The 25897-nt window shown below is 45.5% G+C and overlaps 1 protein-coding gene across 1 annotated transcript in view; it reads left to right on the forward strand.

Moving 5' to 3' along the window:
• The window catches only part of GHITM (growth hormone inducible transmembrane protein), a 716610-nt gene that overhangs the window by 394411 nt on the left and 296302 nt on the right, over positions 1-25897 (forward strand). The gene's annotated exons all lie outside the window — the stretch shown is intronic.

The raw sequence follows: 25897 nt of genomic DNA on the forward strand, positions 1-25897 counted from the left end.
GCTTACCTGCACATTCCAATAAGGGAATCTTGCAGGAAATACCTACGCTTCAGGGCAGGAGTTTACCTGCACATCCCAATAAGGGAATCTTGCAGATGATACCTACGCTTCAGAGCAGGCTACATGCACCATCAGTTCTCTGCACTTCCCTTTGGCTTATCTACTGCGCCCAGGGTATTCACAAAGTGTCTAGCTCCAGCCATTGCATTTTGCAGGCAGAGAAATATTTAAATATACCCATACTTGGACGATTGTCTGATTCAGGCAGAAAGCCAGGACTTGCTATTAAAACTTCTGGCATATGTAAAGAAACTTATAACCGCTCTGGGGTACACCATAAACAAAAAGAAATCTCATCTAGTACCCTGCCAACAGATTGTATTCCTGGGAGCAAGCTTGAATACATCTTCCCAGATTGCTTTCCTCACTCCAGAGAAACAAGTTTAATTGACAACCTACTTCAAAGTACGGGCCAGAAAGACCCAGCTATCTGCAAGGAAAATTCTGCAAGCCCTGGGGTTCATGGGCTCTTGCATTCTACTAATTCCATATGCAAGACTGCATATGAAGAAACTACAATGGTATCTAAAAAAGCCTATGGTGTCAACATTCTCAGGGCCTGGAATCTGATTCCTATCATTCCTTTTATAAAGACAGAGTTCCTTTGGTGGACAGAGGCCTGCTACCATAACAAGGGGCTCCCTTTCACTCTACCCCTTGCCACCCAAGCCCTAACAACAAACGCATCAGACTATGCATGGGGTGGCTCACTTGGCAGGGCAGTGTATTCAGGACAAATGGAACCTGAGACAGATGCACCTGCATATCAACAAAAAAATGTTAGTTGTACAGAATTCCCCGACAGCCGTCAAAGACCACATTCTTCCAGGACAATTATTGGTAAACAGAGACAACACCACAGTTATGTGGTGCATAAACAAGCAGGGGGATCACACTTGTACCCCCACTGCAGATTAGCCTTGGCTCTGTGGAACATGGCCTTGAGCTACCAAGTGCACCTACAGGCTCAATTACTGCCAGGCAAGCTAAATTCTCTGGCAGACAACCTAAGCAGAAACCTCATGGACCCACACAAATGGAAACTGGAACCAAAGATATTCAAACTCTTGAACAAATGGGGGACTCCAGATAGAGACCAGTTTGCCTCACCTCAGAACTACCAATTGGACAAATTCTGCACAAGGACTTCCCATAGTCAAGCTTGGAAAGTGGCTGCCCTGCCCTTTACCTGGGAAAGCCTATCGGTTTATTCCTTCCCCCCCTCTCTCTCTCTCCTATTGAAGGTTCTGCTAAAGATCAAACAGGACAAGCCAAGGACAATACTGATTGCACCAGACTGGCCACGCCAGCACTGGTACCCCCTCTTGTGCAGTATGGCACTGCTGGAACCATGGCACCTGCCTCAGATCCCTTCCCTGCTGTCCCAGCAGGCGGGCCAGATTCTGCACCCTCCGCTTCAAACCCTGAACCTTGCAGCCTTGCTAATTCTTGAGCTCTCCAATAGCATCCCTCAGTAAGCAGGTGCTAGATGTCATTCTGGAGGCAAGGAGGCCTAGTACTAAAAAATCCTATGCTGAAAAGTGGAAGAGATACTGTTCCTGGAGCCAGAATCAGGGGATGGGCACAACAGTGCCCAGCTTACCTCATATACTTCAGTACTTAACAGAAATGCAGGACCTATCCTTCTCATCTCTTAAAATTCATGCCTCTGCCATTTTAGCACATTATAATACTGAACCCACTCTTTTCTCACCCCCTGCTAAAGCAATTCCTTAGAGGGGCCAAATATTTAAGACCCCCCCCCCCCCAGGAGAGCCCCTACTCCAGTCTGGGACCTTAACTTTGTATTGGAAAAGCTCACTCTCCCTCCTTTTGAGCCAGCTGCAACTGCAGAGTTGAAATTCCTTTCTTGGAAAACAGCCTTCCTTCTAGCCATCACTTCAGCAAGAAGAGTCTGAATTACAGGCCCTCATGGCAGTGGGAGCCCTTCATTATCTTCCATGCAGACAGGGTTTCCCTCAGGATCAATCCTTCCTTTATGCCCAAGGTGGTGTCTAGTGTGGCCCTAAATCAGTCCGTTCATTTGCCTACCTTTTTCCCGAATCCACAAAACAAAGGAGAACAAATACTGCACTACGGGCACAGACAACTTGGATTTTGTTTGGACAGGACTAAGCCTCTCAGAAAATCTGAACAGCTGCTAGTTGGCTTTGCTGCAGGGAAAGAGGGGAAGGCCATTTCAAAGTAAACCATTTCTAAATGGATAGCCCATTGCATTCATTTCTGCTATAAGCACCATGGAAAACCTACCCCACAGGGGATAAGATCACATTCCACCAGGGCTGCATCTATCTCTACAGCCTGAGTCCCTACCAGGGACAATCCTAGAAGCTGCTACATGGAGCTCTGTACATACCTTCACCAAGCATTACCACATACCTATTTTTTCTAAATCCAGAGCTGGTTTTGCCACTGCAGTCTTGCAGGGCTTAATAGCTGGCCCTAATGCTCTCTAACTTCCTTCTCCCTTCCTTAGCTTTGGGAATCAACCCAAATTTGATGACACCAACAGTGAAACATGAAGAACATAGTACAGTTGTGTACACTTACCATAAATGTAGATGTTCGAGTGTATTCACTGTTGCAGTCCTGGATGTTCATCGTGCATACAGCTGCAGTAATCACAGATGGGTTTTCAGCCGTCAGGCGGTCCCTCGGTCGGCCGAATTCCAAAGTCTTGGTCCGGCGTCTGTTGTCGTCGCTTACTCTTCTGACGTCAGTGAGGCCTGAGTATATAAGACACAGCTGACTCCATGTTCTTCAGTCTTTTTTGCCGTGCTGTGCCCGAAGCAGAAGCAGTTCGCAAGTGCCGGTCGGCCAGCTCCTGAATTACAAAAAATTGGAAACCGAAGTCTTCATTAAAGCTAAGTACCCCGTTGGGGAAACTTTTCTTGCCTCAGACCGATGTCAGAAAAAGTTAATAATTGTATTTCTTGTAGGAAGCAAATACCGCATAAGGATTTCCATTCCCTTTGCATACCTTGTTTGGGCCCAGACCACGACGTCTCGGGCTGTCGCTTTTGCGCTACCTTCAGTAAACGCACTATTAAGCGTCGGGCGGAGTTCGCCCAACACTACTTTGGTAAAGCTTTGATTATAAAATGTCGTCTGACACTCCCGACTACCGCTTTGCCCAAAAAACGCAAGGAAAAGGACCGACACCACGCCAAAACAGGCTACACGTGGTCCGGTTCTCAGCGAGACGCCTTTGCAGTCCCTGACTACCGACGACACTCCTTTGGCGGTGTCTTCTGTACCCGAGACTGCTGGGTCCTCTGCCCTTTCCCAGACTACTACCGAAGCCCCTGCTTATGAAGAGCCTATTAATGTGGACAGGTCCACCTCCACCCATGGTGTATTTAGGCCCTCATCTTCTTTTTCAATTAAGGCCTTTACTAAATCCAAAGCAGCCAAGCATCCCACGAGACCTGTGGCACAGGGCCCATCTTCAGGAACCATGCCTAAAAAACAGATGCTAAAGATGGCTGAGGATTTAATTACTCTTATCAGAGGTTCTCATCCCCCTCCTGACAAGAGACCCAGAGTGGAGGAAGATTCTCCCTCTTCTGATCAGGGATCCATTTTATCAGAACATTCTGATGCAGAGGAACACTCTTATTCTCCTTTTGAGGATTCGGATGCAGAGCAGTCCATTCCTTTGGTATCCCCTCCTGAGGATTTTTCTTTTGGGGAAACCTTGCACACCTTGAGGGAACACTTCCACTGGGAAGGCCAAGACTTTTCAGATTCCAAGAAAAGACTTGGGGAATTTCTTTGGTTACCTCAACACAGACCTCTGGCTATACCCCTTGTTTTGGACATACTGGATGATGTCTATTCGGAGGCTTGTCTTAAACCCTGATTCTCTGCCTCCTGCACCAGTCAAACCTGATAGGTATTACAGAGTACCCAGCTCTCACCAATTTCTCTTCAAAGGCCATAATGCTGACCCTGAAACCATTTCACAAGGCCCCAAGGGATTGAAGGCCTCCACTGCCAAGAATCCACTTCCTGCAGAAAGGGAATCCAGATCTTTAGAAAGGTGGGGTAAAAAGGTATATACCTCGGCCACCCTAGCCATGAGGGCCTTAAATTGTCAGTTTCATATGATTAAATATCAACAGTACCTGTTATCACAATTAAGGAACAAAATGTCTCAACCTGAACAACCAGATTTAAGAGTTACAGGATATGATGCATAGTGCGGAGCAAGTGGGTAAACACACCTTACAATGTGGTTATGATGCCCTGGAGGCCTCCAGTAGAGCGGCTGCTACAGGATCAGTCATTCACAGACATGCCTGGCTTAGGGAACAAAATTTACCTGATCATGTGAAAGCTAAACTTCTAGATGCTCCTTTACAAAAGGATGTACTATTTGGTACTAATGCTGAGGAGATACTACGGAAAATGGAAGAAAAAGCCAAATCTATGCAAACTGTCAAAGCTTTCTTACAGGTCCAACCACCACGTTTTAGCAGAAATTGGCCTTCAAAAAACTGGTCCTTTCCAGCCACTGGCAAGCCCCAAAGAGGTAGATACAGACGCACAAGGGGCAGAGGGCAACCACAAGGATCATAAGAGGCAGACAATGGCAAACTCCAGCACCAAGAGGTGGTGAAGACAGTGCACAACAATACAGGAAGCAAACCCAATGACTCCCTCATTTCCATGCCAAGCAGGTCTCAGCTGGCAGCACCTTTGGGAGGGGAAACTAGCATTATTTGCAAGCAATTGGCATATTGTCACAACAGACAAATGGATTCTGGACATTATAAACAGAGGCTACAAATTTCAATTTCACACTCTTCCAAAAATGAGAGGCATGCCAAACCTGTCACAAAATCAAAGGGCAGAGGCACAACTGCAAATTTCAAAGCTCATAAACATGAGAGCTATTCAAAAGGTACCTACGCACCAACAAGGTCAAGGTTTTTATTCAAGACTCTTTCTGGTACCAAGGAAAGGAACCGACTGGAGACCCATTTTGGACTTATCCATCCTAAACACATTTCTACTCGTACCAAAATTCAAGATGCTCACATTACAGCAACTTCTTCCCATGCTGGGCAAGGAGTTTTGGCTGGTAACATTGGACCTCAAGGAGGCATACCTGCATGTCCCAATCAGACAAAGCTGCAGAAGATACCTCAGATTTCTTGCAGGTTCAATCCACTATCAATTCTCTGCATTGCCCTTTGTGAATACTCTGGGTGCAGTAGATAAGCCAAAGTGCCTGGCATCAGTGATTGCCTACTGCAGACTTCAAGGGATACAAATTTATCCTTATCTGGACGACTGTCTGATCCAAGCGGACAGCAAACACATTCTTCTGGAACATCTGGCATATGTGACACGGTTACTGCTTTCTCTGGGATATACAATCAACAAAGAGAAATCAAGGCTAACACCATCTCAGAAAATAACCTTCCTGGGTGCCAACTTGGACACAAACACCCAGATGGCATATCTTACGCCAGAAAAACAGGGGCAACTATCTCAGTACTTCAAAATACTAGCAAAAAGTACCAGGCTTACTGCAAGGAAAATCCTGCAGGCTCTGGGATTCATGGCATCTTGCATTCTTCTAATCCCATGTGCAAAGCTGCATATGAGGAAACTTCAATGGTACCTAAAAAATCTATGGTCTCAACACAGTCACAGTTTGGAAACAATTATACCAATAATTCCATGTTTACAAAAGGAATTTCTATGGTGGGCCCAAGCATGTCAAGTAAACACAGGCCTTCCATTCTGCAAGCCTCAAGCAAAACAAGTCATAACCACAGACGCCTCAGATTACGCCTGGGGGGCGCACATGAAGGACAGGTGCATTCAGGGCAGATGGTCCCAAAAGGAAAAGCACCTGCACATCAATCGAAGAGAGATGCTAGCAGTAATAAATGCAATTACAGCTTTCAAGGACTTCCTGCATCCAGGACAATTAGGAAAAGCACCTGCACATCAATCAAAAAGAGATGCTAGCAGTAATAAATGCAATTACAGCTTTCAAGGACTTCCTGCATCCAGGACAATTACTGATAAGAACAGACAACACCACAGTAATGTGGTACATAAACAAACAAGGAGGGACACATTCATACCCCTTGTGCAGACTAGCCATGACTCTTTGGAACTTGGCTCTGGAAAGACAAATAGAACTTCAAGCACAGTACTTGCCAGGATTGGAAAACACACTGGCAGACAATCTAAGCAGAAATATGACAGATCCACACGAATGGAAGTTACATCCTCAGGTGTTTACAGAAATAATCCAAGCGTGGGGGAGGCCAGACATAGATCTTTTTGCCTCCCACAGGAACCATCAACTGGAAAAGTTTTGTTCAAGGACCTTTCATCCAAAGGCCTGGAGAGTGGACGCATTTTCATTCAGTTGGAAAGCATGGACAGTTTACGCATTCCCACCTCTGCCTCTTCTGCCCAAGGTACTTTTGAAAGCAAGAACAGACAAACCGAGGATGATACTAATTGCTCCAGATTGGCCAAGGCAACACTGGTATCCACTCCTGAGGAGCCTAACACATACTCCTCCCTGGTCCCTGCCTCTAATGCCTCTTCTGCTGACTCAACACAGCTACAAAACTCTTCAGTCAGCTGAAAACACTCAATCTCGCTGCATGGAAAATTCCTTAACACAACAACAGACCCTACTCTCCAAGGAGGTGCAGGATGTCATTTTGGAGGCCAGAAGGCCATCTACTAGAAAAGCTTACTCCGCAAAATGGAAGCGGTTTTGCTCTTGGAATGAGAAAAGAGGCCAGGACCCTAGAAAACTGAACTTGCCTCAGGTATTACAGTATCTAGCTGAGCTGCTGAACAGTGGACTTTCATTTTCTTCCATAAAAATACATGCCTCAGCCATTTCTGCAGAATTCAACACGGATCCCCCTTTATTTTCTCACCCTCTCTTACGACAGTTCCTCAGAGGGGCTAAGAATATAAGACCTCCAAGGAAGCAACCAATACCAGCCTGGGACCTTAATTACATACTAGAAAAATTAACATTGCCTCCTTTTGAACCAGCTGCCTCAACAGATTTGCAATATTTGTCCTGGAAAACAGCCTTCCTTCTGGCCATCACTTCAGCTCGTAGGGTTTCTGAACTACAGGCCCTCATGGCGGTGCAGCCCTTTCTCATTTTCCATCAGGACAGGGTTTCCCTTTGTACCAACCCATCTTTTATGCCAAAAGTGGTATCCAGGGTAGCCTTAAATCAAGCCATACACCTCCCTACCTTTTATCCCAATCCTCAAAACAAAGGGGAAAGGCTGCTACACTCTTTAGACATCCATAGGCAGCTACGTTTTTATTTGGACAGAACAAAGTCCTTCAGGAAATCAGAACAACTTTTTGTGTCCTATGCTGTTGGGGCTCAAGGGAAACCAGTTACAAAACAGACTATTTCCAAGTGGATTGGCCACTGCATACAGTTTTGTTATTCCTATCATGGGAAATCTGTTCCTACAGGTATCAGATCACACTCCACCAGGGCCACAGCCACCTCTACAGCCTTCCTCAGAGGTGTTCCTACCAAAGATATTTTGGAGGCAGCCACTTGGGAGTTCTGTACATACCTTCACAAAACACTACCACCTGCCTTTATATTCCAGAACAAGAGCAGGCTTTGCCACTGCTGTTTTGCAGGGCATTCTGGCTCAACCCAGTTCCTCCTAGTACCTACCACCCTATGCATAGCTTTGGGACTCTACCCATCTGTGATTACTGCAGCTGTATGCACGATGAACATAGTACAGTTTTGTACCTACCATAAATGTAGATGTTCGAGTGCTAATACAGCTGCAGTACAGGTTTCCCTCCCTCCTTCCCCACTTGGTAAAGGCATGGGGCCTTACAACCTCTTCATACTACCTTACTGGGTTATCCTGCTATGTTTTATTTGCTTGCTTACACTGTTTTTGGATTACATTGCATTGCTTGTATATGTAGATAAGCATTATTTATGTATTGCCTTCCTTTTGGGGGCACCTGACATCTGGGGCAAGAAAGACTGAAGAACATGGCGTCGGCTGTGTCTTGTATACTCAGGCCTCACTGACGTCAGAAGAGTAAGCGACGACAACCGACGCCAGACCAAGACTTTGGAATTCGGCCGACCGAGGGACCGCCTGACGGCTGAAAACCCATCTGTGATTACTGCAGCTGTATTAGCACTCGAACATCTACATTTATGGTAGGTACAAAACTGTACTTTACCCTCCCTCCAGCCCCTTGACTTCTTTTGGCTCTACCTTTCCTTCTTGTTTATATTTTAAGCTTTCTGGTGTATTTGCTTTTTGATAGAGGTGTACCATAACATATAATTGCTTCCCATTGTGGGGGCACCTGACATCTTGGGCAAGAAAAACTGATGTAATGGTGTCTGCTGCATGTTTTTATACGCCTGACGTCATGGAAGAAGAGACAGCATCTGACACAGAAATCCAAGACTCTGGTATTGAGGGCTTCCTGCAGGCAGATAACCCAAATGTGGTGACTGCAGCAGTGAATACACAACATTTACATTTATGGTAAGTGTACACAACTATACTTTCTGTGCCCTCTTTAATGCAAGAACCATTCATCTTAGAGCTCTTATTGTAGCCAGGTATTTTCGTTTCGAAATGGCATCAGTCAGCCAACATTCTGTAGACTTTCTGAAAAACCGTAAGGGTAAATAGAGACAGACCACACAAGGCTAAGCCTTCTGACAACTCTACTGCTAAGCAGGTAGTCAGTTCTCCAGAATTCAGTGAGGTGCCTTTACAGCCCCTGATGCCCAATTCAATACCTTCACAGGCCTCTACTAAGACTCCTTTCGGAGTCCAGTATGCCGCAGAAATCTTTAGTCTTCCGAGCCTTTGGTTGTCTCTGCCTTGGTTGGGTCCGGAGCCGCGACGCAGGTACCAGCTTCTGAGGTGGTTTTTCACATTACCGAATCTAGACAAAAAGCAACATCTTCTCCTCAGACTGCCGTTTCTCTCAGACCGTTGGATACTCTTAAGCCTAGAGGCAAGACCAGTCCTAAGAAAACTACCTCTAGCCACCATTTTACCCCTGCTCTACCACCCCAAGCTCCAATGCTTAAAATGGCAGAGGATTTTATCACCCTTTTCAGGGGTAATCAGGCCACTCCTAAAAGAAAGAGCTCCTTCTCCTGAAATACTTAAAGTACAGGATTCTGAGGAGTCGGATTATTCAGAATTTGAAGAGGAACAACAACCTCTGAGTGCTTGCGTGGATTCGGATGCAGAGGAATCCATTCCTTCTGCCTCCCCACCAGAAGATATTTCCTTTGGGGAAACCCTTCACACCCTCAGGGAACATTTCCACTGGGAATCCCAGGGCTTCCCTCAGTCTATGAAAAGGCTAAGAGTTTCTAGACCTGCCCCAGCACAGACTCTTGGCCATCCCTCCAATCTTAGAGGTGGTTGATGATTTCTACCATGAAACCAGTTTAACTCCTGACGCCCTCCCACCTGCTCCCAGAAAACCTAATGGGTATTAGAGTAACGGATTCTCTCAAATTCCTGTACAGAAATCCTGATGCATACCCGGAGGTCATTGCACAGGGACCAAAAGGAGCTAAGGCTAATTCTGGAAAGAATCCTATTCCTTCGGATGAGGTCTCCAGAGCTCAGACAGGTGGGTTAAAAAAGTAAACACTTCTGCAACCTTGGCTATCTGAGCACTAAGCTCTCAGTTCCACATGTTAAAAATACAAACAGCACACTTTGGAACTATTAAAACAAAATATTTCAACCTTTCCTGGCTGTCAATTTTAGAGTTGGCAGTTTTTCTGCACTCTACTTGTCAAGTGGCTAAACACTCATTACACTGAGGATATGATGCCCTAGAAGCCTCATGCAGGGCAGCTGTGTTAGTATCTGTCATTAGGAGACATGCATAGTTGAAGGAACAACCCTTTCCCCTGATCATGTCAAATCTAAATTACTTGATGCACCCTTGGTTAAGGACCGCTTGTTTGGAGAAAAAGCAGAAGAGGTGCTTAAAAATATGGAAGACTAAGCAAAATCAATGCAAATCTCCTAGGTTCAGCCGGAATTTTCCCTCAAAACACTGGTCTTTTCCTGCACCTAGCAGACAGGGGCAAGGTAAGCCCCGCAGGGACAGACCACCCAGACTCCTATCCCATGGACAGCAGAGAACCAAACAGTGGACCACTTCCGCTCCAAAGGCAGGGAGTTCTAAGCCATCCCTCTGGCAAAAACCCTGAGACTCCGTCTCCCCCCTTCTATTCTCCTTCCACTCACCAAAAACTAGGAGGAAGGCTCTCCCTCTGCAAAGAAAATTAGCTTTCTGTAATCTTAAAGATCATTTTCAGGGATACAAATTCTCCTTCAGCAAACTCCCAATTCCAAGAGGGTATCAGTGTGCAGAGGCTTTGAAACAAGTCCAAACTCATATCCCAAGGGACAGTAGAACTTTTCCCCCTCAGATCTGGCAGGCAAAGGCTTTTATTCCAGACTATTCATTGTTCCCAGAAAACAGGACACTTGGCACCCTATCCTGGATCTATCCATTCTGAACATCTTCCTGGTGGTCCCCAAATTCAAAAAGCTAACTTTGCAGCAGCTGCTGCCTATGCTAACAAAAAATGCCTGGTTAGTTATCCTGGATCTAAAAGATGCCTACCTCCACATCCCCATAAGGGAATCCTGCAGGAAATTCCTTTGCTTCAGAGCAGGCTCACACTACTTTCAGTTCTCTGCACTACCCTTTGGCTTATCTACTGCTCCTAGGGTATTTACCAAATGCTTAGTCCCGGCCGTAGCATTTTGCAAACAGAAATATGTACAAATTTACCCTTATCTGGACAACTGCCTCATTCAGGCAGATTGCAAAGAAAAGCTTCTCAAGGGCCTCCTCTTTGTCAAAACCTTCTTAACCTCCTTAGGGTGCACGATCAATGAGAAGAAATCATAGGCAAGCACTGTCCAGGAAGATAATTTTCTTGGGAGCACTGCTGGACACATCCCAAATGGCCTTCCTATCCCCAGAAAAGCAGAGCTTCCGGTCTTTATTTTACACAACTGGCTTCCAAAAGTCACCTCACTATGTGGAAGGTCCTGCAAGCCTTTGGGTACATGGCATCTTGCATCCTAATTCCTCTGGCCAGGCTTCACATGAGAAAACTTCAGTGGTACCTAAAGAACCTTTGGTGTCAGCATTCTCAACCCCTAGAGACCTCTCTCCCTCTGATACCCTGTATAAGGACTGAGTTTCTCTGCTGGGCAAGGGCCTGTGCCCAGAACAAGGGGCTTCCCTTCACCCACTGCCCAACTGGGCAGACCATTACCACCGATGCCTCAGACCTAGCTTGGGGCGCTCACCTAGAAGACCGGTGCACCCAAGGTCTTTGGGATGCCCAGCACCTTCCCTTACACATCAGTCAGAAAGAAATGATGGCAGTACAAAAGGCTCTGACATCCTTCAAACTCCATCTCAAGCCAGGGGTTCTTATCGAAACAGACACCACAGTAATGTGGTACATCAACAAAAGGGGAGGGACCCAATCTTGCTCTCTGTGCAGGCTAGCCGTGAACCTCTGGCTGACTGCCTCTTCCATGGGGCTATACCTGATATCCCAATACCTTCCAGGGATCAACACCACCCGCAGACCACTTAAGCAGAAACTTATTGGACCCCCACAAATGGCAGCTCCACAGTGGCATGGGGGATTCCGGAGGTGGATCTCTTTGCTTCACACCTCAACCATCTGCTGAAAAAATTCCGTACCAGGGCGTATCACCACCTAGCATGGAAAGTGGATGCCTTGACCTTCCCCCTCTGCCCCTTATTCCCAAGGTACTGATCAAAATAAGAGAAGAGAAAGACCAAATGCCATCCTAATTTCCCCAGACTGGCCCAGACAACATTGGTACCCCTTGCTGCGCAGCCTGATCTTACAGCCTCCCAGGCAGCTTCCCCTGATCTCAGACCTCTTAACTCAGGTTGGGGAGGTGCTGCACCCAGACTTGCAGACGGTCAAACTATCAGCATGGCTAAAGGCAAACAAGGGGCCCCTGTTAAGCAAACGGGTCCTAGACATCATCACAGAGGCCAGAAAGTCCAGCACCAGAAAATCCTGCCCAGGAAAATGGAAAAGATTCTGCTCCTGGAGCCAGTCCAGAGGGGGCAATACCTCACAACCTTCCATCCCTCTTATCCTGGACTACCTAGCAGAGCTACTTAATAGTGGCCTCTCCTCCTCCTCTATTAAAATCCACGCCTCTGCCATTTCAGCTCATTTTGATACAGAACAACCCCTGTTCTCCCATCCTTTGATTAAACAATTTCTCAGAGGGGGCTTCTAATATCAGGCCTCCAAGAAGGCCACCCACTCCGGCCTGGGACCTGAATTATGTTTTGGAAAAACTACTTTACCACCCTTCGAACCTGCTGCCTCAGCAGAACTAAAATAAGTTTCCTGGAAGACCGCTTTTCTCCCAGCTATCACCTCAGCCAGAAGGGTTTCAAAACTTCAGGCACTGATGTCCATTGAGCCCTTCATCTTCCATGCAGACAGGGTCTCCCTGAGGACTAATCCCTCCTTTATGCCCAAGGTGGTATCTAATGTAACTCTCAACCAGACCATACATCTACTCACCTTCCTTCTTAACTCTCAAAACAAGGGGGAAAAAATTCTGCACTCATAAGACGTGCAGACAGCTCCGATATTATCTGGACTGTACTAAACCCTTCAGGAAAACAGACCAACTACTTGCCAGCTTTGCCCCACAGGCAGAGGGGAAGCCCATTTCCAAATGGATATCACACTGTATCCATTTCTGCTATAGATTGCATGGGAAATCCCCCCAGTAAGTCTATCCGATCCGATTCCACTAGGGCAGTCTCCACTTCCACAGCATTCCTCAGAGGAGTTCCCACCAGGGACATCCTGGAAGCTGCCACCTGGACTTTTGTCCATACCTTTACCAAGCATTACCACCTGCTTGTATTTTGTAAGGCTATGGCAGGGTTTGCCTCTGCAGTCCTGCAGGGCATGCTGACCCATTTCTAGGTTTCTTACTAAATCCTACCACCCTTCTCAGCTTTGGGAATCCTCCCACAGGTGATGACTGCAACAGTGAGACATGAAGAACATCATACAGATGTTCTTCATGTTTCACTGTTGCAGTCATTACATTTGGGTAATGTGCTGGCAGGTTGCCCTCAGTCGGCCAGATAAACAAAGTCTTGGGTCTTGCGTCAGTTGCTGTCCCTTCTTCCATTACGTCAGGTCAGGGGTATAAAACATGCAGCAGACGCCATTACATCAGTCTTTCTTGCCGTGTGGTGCCCGAAGCAGAAGCAGTTCGCACGTGCCAGTCGGCTGACTCCTGAAATTTTTGTTTTCAAGTTTCAGAACCAAAGTCTTCAACTAAAAATCTAAGTACCCCGCTGGGGGAAACTTTTTCTTGCTCCTTACCGATGTCAGTAAAAGTTAATAATTGCATTACTTGTGGGAGGCAAATACCTCCATAAGGATTTTCATTTGTACTGTATTCCTTGCCTAGGCCCTGACCACACCGTACCTTGCTGTTTGTTTTGTGCTAAATTTAATCAACGCACTATTAAACGTCTGTATATTTTTGCATCTAAATATTTTGGCTCACGCTTTAATTATCCAGAAATTTCGTCGGTTAGCAATCCGACTACTGGAATACCTAAAAAAACGCGAAGAAAAAGACAGAGACATGCTGTTGAGGTCCAAAACTGACTACACTTCTCCTGAGCCAGTCGCCAGTTCACCGGTAGTCCGTGAGGTGCTTTCGCAGCCCCTGATACCTGCTACTTCTGATTTGCAGGCCTCTACTTAAGACCCATTTGGAGTCCGGTATGCCGCGAGATGCTTCAATTATGGAACCCGCAGATGTCTCTACCCTAGATTGGTCCGGAGCTGCTGTGCAGGCACCGGCTTCTGAGGGTGTTTTCAGGCCTACTGATTTGTATATTAGACCAATGCCCTCTTCAAAACTTGGGCCAAAATTTAAATCTATGTCTAAAAAACCGACGCCTGGGCCACATGTGCAGGCCCCTATGCCTAAAAAACAAATGATCAAAATGGCTGAAGATTTAATTACTCTGATCAGGGGTAGCCACCACCCCCCCCACCCCCCCATCTAAGAGGACTAGGCAAGACCTTCATTATGAATCTTCTGAACAGGATTCTATTTCTTCTGACTCTTCTAATGAACAGGATTTGTCTCTACCTACATACGAGGACTCTGATGCAGAAGATTCCATTCCTTCTGCTTCTCCCCCTTAGGATTTTTCTTTTGGGGAAACTTTACATACCTTACGGGAGCATTTCCACTGGGAAAGTCAAGATTTCTCTGAATCTAAAAAAAGAGACTGCTTCCTCAGCATAGGCCTTTGGCTATACCTCCTGTCCTAGACATTGTTGCTGATGTTTTTTTCAGAATCTAGTATGGCTCCTGATTCTCTGCCTTTTAAGCCAGATGGATACTACAGGGTTCCTGACTCCCACAAATTTTTTTTTTCAAAAATCCTATTGCAGATCCTGAAACCATTTCTCAGGGTCCCAAGGGCATTAAGGCCTCTACTGCACAAAATCCTACCCCTTCTCGTTGGGATTCCAGGGCGCTGGATAGATGGGGTAAGAAGGTTTACACGTCTGCAATCTTGGCAATCGGGGCTTTAAACTGTCAATTTCATATGCTTAAATGCCAGCAGCATATCATGGGACTGCTTAAACAGAAAATGATGGTAATTTCTGACTGTGTTGAAAATAAAGATTTACAGGATTTATTGCATTCAGCTGTACTTTGCAATGTGGTTTTGATTCTTTGGAGGCCTCTTGCAGGGCTGCTGTAACTGGCTCTGTGGTAAGAAGGCATGCTTGACTCAGAGCAAACTCTGCCTGATCATGTTAAAGCAAAATTGTTGGATGCTCTTTTACAACAGGACCGACTCTTTAGTAATAAGGGTAAAGAAGTTTTAAAGATGGAAGATAAAGCTAAATCTATTGCAAACTGTGAAAGATTTCTTACAAATGCAACCTCTTAAGATTTAGTAGGCACTGGCCTGCTAAGAGCTGGTCCTTTCCATTTCCTTTGAGAGCCACTCAAGTCAAACCCAGACATTCCAAAGGCTCCAGGTTTCAGTCACAAGGGACTTTTAGAACAAAACAGTGGGGTGCCTCTTCCTCCAAATCTGGAAACAGCAAGGCACCTCCCTATGGTAAGCAGTCTCAATGACTTCCCTCTGCACTTACCAAGCACTTACCTTTCAGCTGTCCCTTTGGGGGAAAACTAGCACTTCATGTAAGAAACTGGAAACTTATAACCCAGGACAAATGGGTTTTAAATATAGTATCCCAGGGATACAGATCTCATTTCCACACGTTGCCAATCCCAAATGGATGGCCAGACCTGCCCCCAAATCAGCGGCCAGAGGCCCAGAAACAAGCACAGTCTCTCATGAACATGGGAGCTATTCAACCAGTCCAAGAAGAGGAAAAGGGACAAGGTTTCTATTAAAGACTTTTCCTGGTACCCAGAAAAGACAAATCATGGCGTCCAATTCTAGACTTCTCTACTCTAAACAGATTTCTGGACATTCCAAAATTCAAGATGCTGACTCAACAGTTACTTCCTATGCTAGGCAAAGATGCCTGGTTGGTAACTCTAGACTTGAGAGGCTTACCTGCATATCCCAATCAGGGAATCTTGCAGAAGATACCTCCGCTTCAAAGCAGGCTATTTGCATTACCATCTCTGCACTGCCCTTTGGCTTATCTACTGCACCCAGGGACTTCACGAAGTGCCTGGCTCCAGTAATTGCATTTTGTAGGCAAAGAAATATTCAAATATATCCATACCTGGACAATTGTCTAATTGGCAGAAAACAGGAACATTCTTCAAAAACATCTGGTGTTTGTAAAAAAAAAAAATACACCATAAATGAAAAGAAAGGTACACCATAAACGAAAAGAAATCACATTTGGTACCCTCTCAAAAAATTACATTCCTGGGTGCAAGCTTGAATACAACTGCCCAGGTGGCTTACCTTACTCCAGAAAAGCAAATTCATTTGATGACTTCAAACAGGTGGCCACAAAAACACTGCTCTCTGCAAGACAAATTCTGCAAGCCTTGGGGTTCATGGCCTCCTGCATTCTTCTAATTCCATATGCAAGACTGCATATGAGGAAACTTCAGTGGTACTTAGTTTATGGAGTCAACACTGTCACAGCCTGGAAACAATGTATCTCATCATACCTTGCCTGCAACTAGAGTTCCTATGATGGGCAGAGGCCTGCCGCCAAAACAAGGGACTACCATTCTCTCCACACCCTGCTGCCCAAACTATAACTACAGACTCATCAGATTATGCTTGGGGGGGCTCATCTGGCAGGGAAGTGCATTCAGGGCAAATGGAGCCCAAATAAAATGCACCTTCATATCAATCAAGAGATGCTAGCTGTACAGAATGCACTGACAGCCTTCTAGGACTACCTTCATCCAGGACAATTAATGATAGACAGACAACACCACAGTTATATGGTACATAAACAAGTGGGGGGGGTACACATTCCTACCCCCTTTGCAGACTAGCCATGGCATTGTGGAACACTGCCTTGACCTATCAAATTCAACTACAAGCTCAATTCCTGCCAGGAAAGCTTAATACTCTGGCAGACGAACTAAGCAGAAATCTCATGGACCCACACAAATGGAAACTGGAACCACGGATTTTCAACATGTTGGCATGCAAATGGGGGAGTCAAGACATAGATCTTTTTGCCTCACCCCAGAACTATCAGTTGGACAAATTCTGCACAAGAACTCATCACAGAAAAGCCTGGAAAGTGGATGCTGTATCAGTCTATGCCTTTCCCCCTCTGCCTCTGCTCTCCAAAGTTCTACTAAAAGTCAAACAGGACAAACCAAAAATGATTTTGATTGCTCCAGACTGGCCTCGCCAACACTGATGCCCACTCCTGTGCAATGCATCACACCTTCCACCGTGGCACCTGCCTCAGACACCTTACTGTCTCAGCAGAACAACCAAATTCTGCACACTCTGCTCCAAACTTTGAATCTTGCAGCGTGGCTAATCACCTAAATTCACCCTTGGCATCCCTCAGCAAACCTGTGATGGATGTTATTTTGGCGGCAAGAAGGCCTAGTACTAGAAAATCTTATGCTGACAAATGGAAAAGATTATGTGCCTGGAATCAATCACAAGGGATAAGCACATCAGTGCCCAATATTCCTCAGATTTTACAATATTTAACTGAGATGCTTCACAAGGGCCTGTCCTTTTCTTCCATAAAAATCCATGCCTCAGCCATTTCAGCTCATTACAACACAGAACCTCCCCTCTTCTCTCATCCTCTGCTAAAGCAGTATCTCGGAGGGGCCAAATACTTCAATTTTTTATTGGAAAAACTCACTCTCCCTCCTTTCGAGCCAGCTGCTACTGCAGACTTAAAATTTATCTCCTGGAAAACAGCTTTGCTTTTAGCAGTCACTTCAGCTAGAAGGATTTTTGAATTACAGGCTGTTATGGCAGTGGAGCCTTTCATTATTTTTCATGTGGACAGGGTGTCTCTCAGGACCAATCCATCCCTCATGCCTAAGGCGGTGTCCAGTGTGGCTCTCCAGACCATTCATTTGCCAACTTTCTTTCCCAATCCACAGAAGAAGGGGGAATGGATTCTGCATTCATTGGATGTACACAGACAACTTAGATTTTACTTAAACAGGACAAAATCTCAAAGAAAATCTGAACTACTGGTGGCATATGCTGCAGAGGGAAAGGCTATTTCAAAGCAGACTATTTCAAATGGATAAGTCATTGTATTTGTTTCTGCTGTATGCACCGTGGGAAAACTATCCCCCAAGGGGATCAGATCTCATTCCACCAGGGCTGCATCTACTTCTACAGCCTTTCTCAGAGGTGTTCCTACCAGAGACATTCTAGAAGCTGCTACCTGGAGCTCAGTTCATACATTCACCAAACAATACCATTTACCTTTCTTCTCTAAATCCAGAGCTGGCTTTGCCTCTGCTGTCCTGCAGGGCTTTATAGCTGGTCCTAATGCTGTATAAACCGATCTTCCCAACCGTAGCTTTGGGAATCTACCCAAATGTAATGACTGTAACAGTGAAACATGAAGAACATAGTACAGTTGTGTACAATTACATAAATGTAGATGTTCGAGTGTATTCACTGTTGCAGTCCTGGTTACCCTCCCTCTTTTTGGAGTGTATGCTTTTGTTTGGAGGTATATTTTTGTGTGTTTAATTACTTAAATATTTGGCTCCACATTTGGGGGGGGGGGGGCACCTGACATCTGGGGCAAGAAAAACTGATGTAACTGTGTCTGCTGCATGTTTTATACCCCTGACATCATGGAAGAAGAGACCGCAACCGACGCAGGACCCAAGACTTTGTTAATCAGGCCGACTGAGGGTAACCTGCCAGCAGATTACCCAAAGATTGCAGCAGTGAATACACTCTAACATCTACATTTATGGTACGTGTACACAACTGTACTTTGTGTACACTTACCATAAATGTAGATGTTCGAGTGTTTTCACTGTTTCAGTACTGGTTTCCCACCCTCCTTCCCCTTATACCTTCATTCTTTAGGGAGACATAAGTTTCTAACGGTGGCTTTTAGCCACCATGGCCACCTTTACCATATTTACTTGGGCCTCTGACTGGCTAGGGCAAGAAAAACTGATGTAATGGTGCTGGCTGCCTTCCTTTGTAGTACTGACGACCTGACGTCAGGCAGCAAGAGACAGCAGCTGACGAAGAAAAACATTGACTTTGGTTTTCGGGCCTGCCAAGGGTTATCACAGCAGGGATAACCCACAGGTGTGATGACTGCAACAGTGAATACACTTGAACATCTACATTTATGGTAAGTGTACACAACTGTACTTTCTTCACTAGGGACCTTTGCACCACAGCCTAGGGAACAGATGCCTTCTCTTTCTAGTGGATAGGGAAGTTCCTCTCTACTTTTCTTTTGACTGTTCTTCCAAAAGTTCTTCTCCAGGCACAAAAAGGAGACACCCAAACCTCTTTTACAGGGCCGATTTTGAGCATAGCAGCATTGGTTCTCCTGTTTTTTCACCTGGCAAAAGGATATTGCAGGAGAATTCCTCTACAACTGGACCTGATTCAGCAAAAAAGATTGCTGCTCCACCTGAACCTTCCTGTCATCCATAGGGCCAGACTTAGTGTGGGATCTTTATCCCAAAAAGGCATCCCTTCTCTTTGGAAGTAGTAACGGGGCTATGAGACCCACTAATAGAAAGTCTTACACTTCAAAGTGAAAAAATTTTTACGACTGGTTGTGCAAACATAGGATCCACTCTTGGCACAAGTCCCTGTGGCACTGCAATAACTCTACAGACTTCTTTGAACAGGCTTGGCCTGCTCTTCTGTAAAAGCTCACCTGTCTGCTATCAGTGCCTGCCTACCTCTTAGTCCTCCATTTATGGCTAGACCAGAGGTCATGCTTTACCCTCTGGGAGTTTTGCTTCTTAACCCACCTAGGAAAAGAAGCAAATCTCTCCCCCTTGGGATCTTAATGTAGTATTAGAAAAGCTTACTTTACCTCCATTTTTAACTGGCTTCTTCCACTTCTCTAAAGTTCTGTACTTGGAAAACAATCCTTCTGCTGGTGTCCCTCATCTCTGCCTGGAGAGCTTGTGAGCTTCAAGCTCTCATGCCCCCCCCCCCTTTTTTCTTATCTTTCACATACAACTTTTTCTGTCAGGACTAGCCAGTCCTTCATGTCTGATATAGTGAACACGCGATCTGTCAGACTACACATCTTCACACTTTCTCAGTCCCCAGAACAGGGGGGTAAAGGATCTTGCATTCTATGGATATTCACAGGCAACTCAGATTTTACTTGGACAAAACTATTTCCTTTGGAAAGAATGGCCAGCTGTTTGCTTGGAGACTGGCTGTCCCAGCTTATGGGACATAAAAGATGCAGTCTATTGCAGCCTAGAGTTCAGTGGCGTGCTCTGCTATTCACACTATTGTAAAATCTTGCCTTCCTGCCCTAAAGCACATTCCACTAGGGCACCTGCTTCCTTATGAGCTTTTCACAAAGGAATAGGCTCTAGGTCTGTCTTGGAGGTGGCCTCTTGGTCCTCTGTACACACTTAATACTACAAAACTGATGCTTTCTCCAGCTCCAGGATAACCTCTGCTAGGTCAGTCTGGATTACTGGACAACTCTGCCATTCAGTAGCCTCCTTCAGCTCTGGGAATTGCCCATATGTCAGGAATACTGCAACAGTGATTTCAGTCAGGATATGGTACAGTGGTAAGTTTTTAACATAACAGCAGATGTCCCACTGATCACTGTTTTCCATCCTGCCCTCCACCCCTTTTTTGTTTCACTTCAGTTTTAATTGCCTCTCCCCACTTTCCTCTAGCCTTTGCTTTGTTTCATTGGTATGGGGGTAATTGTCTTATCAATTCTAGCTACACCTCCACCTAGCTGAACTGTTTCCTCTGTTTGCTGGCTTGGCGATAATCTGAGTATCCATGCTTGTACTTCGCCGTTGTACCCCAGCACATACGAGTTGGTCATGTGTCAGAAGTATGACCTAGGTAAAGTTAAGCTTTGGTACCTCAGGCAGACGTCAGCAGTAACAACCCATAGATGGTAAGTTCTTCTGTACATTCTATCGGTAGATTTAGAGAAGCAGTGATGATGGGATTTAGGCCAGGTGAAACCTCTGGAAATCTGATGCTCTTCATATTTTTAAGCATCTGCCTTAGAGTAAATAAAGATGTTCATCATGTTTCACTGTTGCAGTCATTACTCTTGGGTTATCCTGCTGGCAGGCTACCCGCAGTCGGCCAGAATTCCAAAGTCTAGGTCCGGCGTCGGTTGCTGTTGCCTCTTCCTGACGTCAGTGCGCCAGGGGTATAAAAGATGCAGCCAACGCCATTTTCTTCAGTCTTTCTTGCTGCGCGGTGCCCGAAGCAAAAGCAGTTCGCAAGTGCGGTCGGCCGACTCCTGAGATTTTCACAGACTAATTTCAGATCCAGTCTTCATTAAAGCTAAGTACCCCGTTGGGGAAACTTTTTTTCTTGTTCCAGACCGATGTCAGAAAAAGTTAACAATTGTATTTCTTGTGGGAAGCAAATACCTCATAAGGATTTTCATTCTTACTGTATTCCTTGCCTAGGCCCTGATCATAACATTGCTAGCTGTCTGTTTTGTGCTAGATTCAACCGACGCACTATTAAGCGTCCGTCTGATTTTGCTTTTCATTACTTTGGCCGAAAATTCAATTATATAATGCCGTCGGAACAGCCGACGACCGGAGTTTCTAAAAAACGCAAGGAAAAAGGAGGACAGGCATCTGAGATCCAAAACCGACACTTCCGCTAAGCTAGTCGCCGGTTCTCAGTGAGGTGCTTTCGCAGCCCCTGACGCCCGCTACCTCAGAGCCATAGGCCGCTGACGACTCCCACGTGGAGCCAGCTAGGCCTCTGGATACTCAAGGTATTGGACACTTAGAAATCATTCCCTCAGATGGGTCCGGAGCCGCTGAGCAGGCATTGGCTTCTGAGGGTATTTTCAGATTTACAAAGCTATATGTAAAGTGTACTTTAGCTTCTAAAGCAAAGACTAAAGCAGCTTTAAAGACAAAGAAACAAGTACAGCATTCTCCAGGACAAACTTCCATGCCTAAGAAACAGATGCTCAAAATGGGGTTCCCATCCCCCTCCTGATAAGAGGCCTAGGCAAGAGACAGACTGACTCTTCAGATCAGGTTTCCATTTCCTCTGACTCCTCTTCTGTACAGGAATACTGTCTTCCTCCCTATGAGGATTCTGATGCTGAAGAATCCATTCCTTCACCCTCTCCTCCTGAGGATTATTCTTTTGGGGAAACCCTGCATACCATGAGTGAGCACTTCTACTGGGAGAGCCAAGATTACTCAGAATCAAAGAAAAGGCTTAGAGATTTTCTTTTACTTCCTCAGCACAGGCCTCTTGCTATTCCCCCTGTGCTAGACATTGTAGAAGATGTATTTTCAGAGTCCGGCCTTTCTCCAGACTCTCTACCTCCAGTTCCTGTTAAACCAGACCGATACTACAGGGTTCCAGATTCACATAAATTTCTTTAGAAAAACCCTGCTGCTGACCCAGAAACTATTTCTCAGGGTCTCAAAGGGGTTAAGGCCGCTACTGCAAAATACCCTATCCCTTCTGACAGGGATTCAAGGGCACTAGACAGATGGGGGGAAAAGGGTTTACACTTCTGCTATTTTGGCTGTGAGGGCTTTAAGTTGTCAATTTCATATAATTAAATATCAGCAATATTTAATGTCACTGTTAAAACAGAAAATGTTGGCCAATTCTGATTGTGCAGAAAATAAAGAAATGCAGGATCTATTGCATGCAGCTGAACAAGGGGGAAAACATACATTGCAATGTGGTTTTGATTCTCTGGAGGCCTCCTGCAGGGCCGCAGTTACGGGTTCTGTCATTAGGAGGCATGCTTGGTTAAAGGTACAACATCTGCCTGATCATGTTAAAGCAAAATTATTAGATGCTTCTTACAGCATGATACTTTATTCAGTGTTAAAGCAGAGTAGGTTTTGAAGAAAATGGAGGACAAAGCGAAATCTATGCAAACAGTAAAGGACTTTTTTTTTACAGGTTCAGCCACCAAGATTTAGCAGGAACTGGCCTACAAAGAATTGGTCCTTTCCAGTGTCGAACAGGCTACAGAGAGGCAGATACAGACGTCCCAGAGGCAGATCCCAGCCCCAGGGCTCATACAGGCCAAAAGTGGAGAAGACAAAGCACAGCCATACAGGAAACAGTCCCAATGACTTGCTTCTGCCAGCACCAAGCACTTATCTTCTTGCAGCCCCCTTGGGGGGGGAAACTAGCACTTTTCACTCAAAATTGGCACATGATCACCCAGGACAAATGGGTAAGTCCCAGGGCTACAGGTTCCATTTTCAAACCCTGCCAAAGGCAAAAGGTATGCCAGACCTGCCACACAATCAATGGGCAGAGGCACAAAAACAAGTTTCGTCCCTTATGAACATGAGGGCCATTCAGCAAGTACCACAGCAAGAGCAGGGACAAGGATTTTACTCAAGACTTTTCTTGGTACCCAGAAAGGACAAAGCTTGGAGACCAATACTGGACCTAACTTTTCTAAACACATTTCTGTACGTTCCAAAATTCAAAATGTTAACTCTGCAGCAGCTTCTGCCCATGCTGGGCAAGAAGGCTTGGCTTGTAACTTTGGACCTAAAAGAGGCATACCTGCATATCCCAATCAGACAATCTTGCAGAAGATACCTCAGATTCATAGCTGGCTCAATGTACTACCAATTCTCTGCACTGCCCTTTGGCTTATCGACTGCGCCCAGGGTCTTCACAAAATGCCTGGCACCAGTAATTGCATTTTGCAGACAGAGGAATTCAAATATATCCTTACTTGGACGACTGCCTTATACAAGCAGAGAACAAGGACACTCTCCTAAAGCATCTGGCGTTCGTAAAAAGATTATTAATTTGCCTAGGGTACACAGTAAACGAAAGGAAATCAAAACTATTACCCTCTCAAGAGATAATATTCCTGGGTGCAAGCTTAAATACAACTGCCCAGATGGCTTATCTCATGCCAGACAAACAAAGGCAACTAACTTCTTACTTCAAAATGTTGGCAACAAAGACCCAGTTATCTGCAAGAAAAATTTTGCAGGCTTTGTGCTTCATGGCATCCTGCATTCTGCTAATTCCATATGCCAGACTGCATATGAGGAAACTTCAGTGGTACCTAAAAAGTGTCTGGACTCAACATTGTCAAAGCCTGGAAGCATTAATTACCCTCATTCCTTGCCTGCAGCAGGAGTTTCGGTGGTGGGCAACATGCCTGTCACCTCAACAAGGGACAGCCATTCACTCTACCCACAGCTAGGCATTCAATTACAACAGATGCATCAGATTATGCCTGGGGAGCACACATGGCAGGAAAATGTATTCAAGGCACATGGTCCACGAGCCAATTGCATCTATATATCAATCAAAAAAAGATGCTAGCTGTTCAGAATGCCCTGACAGCTTTCAAGGATCTACTCCATCCAGGGCAACTACTGATAAGGATGGACAATACTACAGTCATGTGGTACATAAACAAGCAGGGAGGCACACATTCCTACCCCCTCTGCAGACAAGCCATGACTTTGTGGGACACAGCATTGACTTATCAAGTACACCTGCAAGCACAATTCCTGCCAGGAAAGAACAATACTCAAGCAGACGAACTAAGCAGAAACCTCACTGATCCCCACGAGTGGAAACTGGATCCACAAGTCTTCAGCATGATAACAAAGGAATGGGGATGCCCAGACATATATTTATTTGCCTCCCCTCACAACTGCCAACTACAGAAATTCTGCACAAGGACTTATCACAAGCAAGCATGGAAGTGGATGCTCTGTCATTCAGCTGGAAAAGTCTAACAGTCTATGCCTTTCCCCCTCTGCCTCTCCTCCTCAAGGTACTCCTAAAGGTCAGACAAGAGAAGCCAAGAATGATTCTGATTGCCCCAGACTGGCCACATCAGCACTGGTACCCAATCCTAAAAAGCTTGTCTCAAGACCCAGCCTGGACATTGCCTCTAATTCCTTACTTACTGACCCAGTGAAACAATCAAGATTCTGCACAGCCAACTCAGGACCCTAAATCTGGCAGCATGGCGGATAATGTATTCAAAACACACCTCTCTCTAAAGCAGTGATGGGTGTTATTTTGGAGGCCAGGAGGCCCAGTACCAGAAAATCTTATGCAGAAAAATGGAAAAGATTGAAAATCTTATGCAGAAAAATGGAAAAGATTCAATACCTAACTGAGATGCTGGACAAAGGCCTATCCTTTTCATCAATTAAACTTCATGCCTTTGCCATTTCTGCTCATTACAATACGGAACCTCCTATTTTTTCCCATCCATTGCCAAGGCAGTACCTCAGAGGGGCCAAAACCATAAGACCTCCAAGGAGAGCCCCAATACCTGCATGGGACCTCAGTTATGCCTTGGAAAAACTCACAGTGCCACCTTTTCAGCCAGCCAATGCAGCTGATATAAACTTTTTATCTTGGAAAACAGCTCTGCTCCTAGCAATAACCTCTGCAAGATGAGTTTGAGTTACAGGCACTCATGGCTGTGGAACCTTTAATCATTTTCCATCCAGACAGGGTTTCTCTAAGGACGAAAGAGAAACTCAACATTTATGCCTAAGGTGTAGTGTCCAGTGTGGCCCTTAACCAAACCATTCATTTGCCTACCTTATATCCAAACCCACAGAATAAGGGTGAGAGACTTCTGCATTCCTTGGACATACACAGACAACTACGCTTCTACTTGGACAGAACTAATGCTTTCAGAAAAACTGAGCAACTTTTAGTGGCATATGCTGCAGGGAAAGCCTATCTCAAAACAAACTATTTCAAAATGGATAGGCCACTACATTTGTTTCTGCTACTCACAACATGGCAAATCAGTGCCCAAGGGCATTAGGCCTCATTCTACCAGGGCAGCAGCCACTTCAGCAGCCTTTCTCAGAGGAGTACCAACCAAAGATATTTTAGAGGCTGCAACTTTGGAGTTCAGTGCACACTTTTACACTACCATTTACCTCTCTACTCTAAATCCAGAGCAGGCTTCACCACTGTAGTTCTGCAAGGCCTTATAGTCTCTCCTAATCCGATTTAGGCCCAGCCACCCAACCTC

The sequence above is a fragment of the Protopterus annectens genome, chromosome 14.part0 (genome assembly GCF_019279795.1).
Source record: "Protopterus annectens isolate FY-2018-M chromosome 14.part0, PAN1.0, whole genome shotgun sequence".
Taxonomy (NCBI): Eukaryota; Metazoa; Chordata; order Ceratodontiformes; family Protopteridae; genus Protopterus; species Protopterus annectens.